Source organism: Triticum aestivum, chromosome 5D, assembly GCF_018294505.1.
Source record: "Triticum aestivum cultivar Chinese Spring chromosome 5D, IWGSC CS RefSeq v2.1, whole genome shotgun sequence".
NCBI classification, from domain to species: Eukaryota; Viridiplantae; Streptophyta; class Magnoliopsida; order Poales; family Poaceae; genus Triticum; species Triticum aestivum.
Genome location: NC_057808.1, coordinates 296,158,335 through 296,163,489, shown reverse-complemented (window position 1 = coordinate 296,163,489; position 5,155 = coordinate 296,158,335).

The following is a 5,155-nucleotide window of genomic DNA, read 5'->3' as shown; positions in this document are numbered from 1 at the left end:
GAACGAGTAAAGAGACTTGCCGGTAACGAGATTGAACTAGGTATTGAGATACCGACGATCGAATCTCGGGCAAGTAACATACCGATGACAAAGGGAACAACGTATGTTGTTATGCGGTTTGACCGATAAAGATCTTTGTAGAATATGTAGAAGCCAATATGAGCATCCAGGTTCCGCTATTGGTTATTGACCGGAAAAGTGTCTCGGCCATGTCTACATAGTTCTCGAACCCGTAGGGTCCACACGCTTAAAGTTTGGTGACGATCGGTATTATGAGTTTTTGCGTTTTGATGTACCGAAGGTAGTTCGGAGTCCCGGATATGATCACAGACATGACGAGGAGTCTCGAAATGGCCGAGACATAAAGATCGATATATTGGACGACTATATTCGGACACCGGAAGTGTTCCGAGTGGTTTCGGATAAAAACCGGAGTACCGGGGGGTTACCGGAACCCCCGGGGAGTTAATTGGGCCTCATGGGCCTTAGTGGGAGAAGAGGAGGGGTGGCCAGGGCAGCCGCGCCCCCCTCCCCCTCTAGTCCGAATTGGACAAGGAGGGGGGGGGGCGCGCCCCCCTTTTTCCTTCTCCTCCTCTCTCCCTTCCTTCCCTCTCCTACTCCAACAAGGAAAAGGAGGAGTCCTACTCCCGGTGGGAGTAGGACTCCCCCCTTGGCGCGCCCTCCTCTTGTCTGGCCGCCTCCCCCTTGCTCCTTTATATATGGGGGCAGGGGGGCACCTCTAAACACACAAGTTGATCTGTTGATCTATTCCAGCCGTGTGCGGTGCCCCCCTCCACCATATTCCACCTCGGTCATATCATAGCGGTGCTTAGGCGAAGCCCTGCGTCGGTAGCAACATCATCACCGTCATCACGAGGTCGTGCTGACGGAACTCTCCCGTGAAGCTTTGCTGGATCGGAGTTCACGGGCTTCATCGAGCTGAACGTGTGCTGAACTCGGAGGTGCCGTACGTTCGGTACTTGGATCAGTCGGATCGTGAAGACGTACGACTACATCAACCGCGTTGTGCTAACGCTTCCGCTTTCGGTCTACGAGGGTACGTGGACAACTCTCTCCCCTCTTGTTGCTATGCATCACCATGATCCTGTGTGTGCGTAGGATTTTTTTGAAATTACTACGTTCCCCAACATTAAGTGCAGCCAAATTCGATTTATTCTTCACATGCACAACAATACAAAATTCTACCCACGACAATTGGACATCGCATTGCAGAATTGAACCAAGCAGTTAACTAAACACCACAACAAATGAACAAACATTAACTGAGCACCACATTGCACAATATAACATACTCCTAATAGAAGATCAAACAGTTAACTACAGCCAATTGTAGCAATTGTATTTGTTTCTCATGTATTTACTATAGCCAAATTCAATTTATTCCTCACATGGTATACAATAACAGAATGCACCCACAACTATTGAACATCACATTGCACAATTGAACCAAACAGTTAACTAAACACCACAACACAAATGAACCAAACGTTAACTTAGCACCACATTGCACAATGTATAACCAAACCAAGCGTGCTTGACAACTTGGAAATATAGCGATTGTATTCGTTTCTCATGTATTTTGTAAAGATAAATTCGATTTATTTCTCACATGGAAGACAATACAAAATTGCAGCCTGAAGAATTGAACATCACATTTGCAGAACTGAACCAAACAGTTAACTGAAGACGGCAACTAATTAACAAAATAGTTAATAAGTGAGCACCACACTGCACGACATATAGAACATATACACTAGAGCAACAGATTGCATGGTAAAATTAGATAGCACAATTCACTAGAATTTGTGAAGGAAAGGCAGGAGCAGCACATGCAATGGGTAAACCGAGCATGCTTAACCGGCGTAGCTAGCAAATGGCAAGGTGCTAATCCAAGATCTGGGGGTCGGCACGAATGGCAGCCATCGTGACCTCATCCGCGCGTGCGGCCGCGATTTGCTTCTCCGCTGCCAAATGCTCCTTGAGATCCTGGCTATACTGCATGCACCATGGCTTAGGGCCGCGCTTATTTGGTGGAGGGTTCGATGATTTGGGTGGAAGGTGTCGCGCTCGCACCGGCGGTCGGGGCATGTGGGATGTGGAAGGACGAGTGTGGATTACCTGCCTGGATAGACGAGGCCGAGCAGCGTGAAGGAGGGTCACCGGCGAGGAGGCGGCGCTGCAAGCAAGGAGTGAAGGTTTCAACTTGGAAAGGAAGGCGGAAACAGGAGAAATGTGGCTTTTGGTAAGGGCAAGGGGGCGGGGAGGTAGATAGGATGTTATACATAGATCATCATTGCATATCATGTTTCGTTGCATTTTGACAAATCCTCGATAAATCCTAAGCAACTCAAGGACCCTCGGAGAGAGTTGGGGATTTTCTCGAATTTTTCAAATTTGATTTTCAAACGAGGATTTTGGTTTTATTATTTTTATCTCCGAAAAAATATTTCATTTAAAAAAAACGAGAGGAGAAAATATGACTTCTCCAAAACATTTGAAATACTGGAGGAAAAATGTTAAAATCATTATTTGGAATTTATTTGGATTTTTATTTGCAATTTTATTGCATTTAAAATATTGCATGTTTTCAAAATATTTATTTTTATTTATAAAAATGTTCACCCTATTATAGATTTTCTAACTAGACGGGGAAAATTTATTTTATATTTTTCTGATTTTTATTTATTTTTCTACGCAATATTTTCCATGGAACTTATTTATAAAAAAAAACGCCCGCGCGCCGACTGGGCCAAAGGCCCAGCCGACGGCCCGCCTCGCGCCTCTCCTCTTCCCGCACGGGACCGCCGTCGCCGTGTCCGCCATGGACACTCGCCGCTGCCGCCTCGGGTTGCCCCCTTCCCCAAGCCGCCGGACCCCCCTCCTTAAATAGCCCCTCCTCTCTTTCTCTCACCCCCGCCGCCGCCGGAGCCCCTCATCGCCGCCGCCCGCAGCACGCCCCGCCGCCGCCGGGAGCCGCCGCCCTCGCCTCGCCCGCCCCTTGCCGAGCCCCGCACCCCGCCGCCCGAGTTCGCCACCCCGCCGGAGCCCCTCGCCGGAGCCCGACGAGGTACTGCCCGCCGCCGTTGACCTTTGCCGGTTTTCGTTTAAAAAAAACCCCTTCGTTTTAAAAAAAACCCTAGATCGGTTTTTTTCGGTTTTATTATTTTGCGAGCGTTTACCGAACCGTTCGTTTTAATGAACGCGTTCGTCGGTTTTTCTTTGTTAACGAACGTCCGTTATTTAACCGTTCGTCCGTTTTTCTTTTTCGTCGGATTTTTCTCGTTTTTTTTCTTTTTTTTTCTCAGATTCGATTTCTGATCGAATTTTCGAATCTGTTTAACTTCTCCCTCGTTTATCGGAATCAGGTGATTCAAGCGCCTAGAGTTTCGTCTCGAAATTCTCTTTCCGTTTAACCTACTCAAACAAGTTTTTTCTACAGTAAAATTTGACCTAGATCCAGATTAGCAAACGAAGTTTCTTTCTTTCGCCGTTTGACTTTCGTTGCTTCTTTCGAGTTGATTCTTCTTGCAAACCGGAGTTCTTAAGTTGAACTTTCTGGTTGGATCTTTCATTCGAGTTTTACCTGTGCATTAGATGAGTACTGATTGTATGCTTGTTTGTTTGCGATAGAGTACCCGGAGTGTGCCGCTTGTTACTTCGAATCGCTAGGTTTTGCGGATCATCAGCAAGGCAAGTAACACTTTGATCATATCCCGTTCATACCCAGTTTTTATTGCATTAGATCTGTTTTCCTCAAACACTTGCATGATTAGGATCTAATTAAATTGTGGGTATTGGGAAGTAGTTGAGGTAGAACCTATTACCTGTTTTCTATTCAAACCCTTGGGAGTTACTTCTACGTTGCTTTTATTATTGCCATGCTATGCTCGTAGACGTGGATTGGGTTTGAGTGAAATTCATGACAGATGTGAGATTGTTAATTAAAGGTTTACTTAAGGTGGCAACTTAAACTCACATCTGGGTGGATTGAGGTACCTGGGTATTCCAGGATTGCCTGTTTTTCTTTTGGACCACCACCCAGGTTCAAAGGGATCATGAGATTATTCATGCTAGAAACTTCCGTGTGCAGCCGCAAGCTATTATGGGCTCTAGCATAGTTGACTAAGTTGTGTGAACTCTTACAGTGGTAGACTAGCAGATGTAGGGGAAAGTAGGTGTAACTGTCTACCCATACGTAAGGTGCAAACACTTCTGAAAGACTGTGTCTTGGTCATCCTTTACTCAAACACCATGAAGTGCGAGTAATCCAACGGAGGAGATCAAGTCTTGTGGGGAAAAGTGCACAAACCTCTGCAGAGTGTATAAACTAATCATGGTTAGCCGTGTCCCCGGTTATGGACAACTTGAGTATCTAGTACGTGGATATCATGTGAATCTCATCACTATGTTACTTCTAATTAATATTGTTGGGTTATTGATGACTTTTTAATTGGGATTGAGATGCTGTCAACCATCTCAATGTTTCACAACCACCATGATAGTTAAATAAAATTTATTCCTTTGAAGTAGGATAAATATTGGCTTTTCGCAAAACTGTAACCATAGAGCTTTCCACCAGCCATATATATGCATGTAGTATAGCATTGTTATTGTTCATCATTCTCTATGTGTTACATTGCCAGCATATTCTATGTGCTGACCCGTTTTCGGGCTGCAACGTTTCATGTTGCGGACTTTTCAGACGACGAGTAAGGTGCCTTAGGTCGTGGTCTTATACTCAGTGATGCCGCTGGAGTTGATGGACTCACTTATCTTCCAAGTCTTCCGCTGTTATCGTTATTAGATGGCCTTAAGCCATGTTTATCATACTTTAACTCTTCGGAGTTATTCGATGTAATAAGTGTGTGATTGCTACTCTGTTATAAATCCTCCATTTGTACTGTGCGTGTCAGCATTACTGATCCAGGGATGACACTGGTGCACAGCAGCACAGACCATTTGAGGTCTGGTCGCTACAATTTCCGCGGAAGCCAAAAATTTGGAATCGCTTCAGCGAAAAAACTGGCGCGCAAAGTGTCATCAGACATGGTCCCTTATTCAGAACTGTGTATGATATGTGAACATCACAAATGATTCAAATAGCTTAACCCGTGTGTGATGAGTTTGAACATCA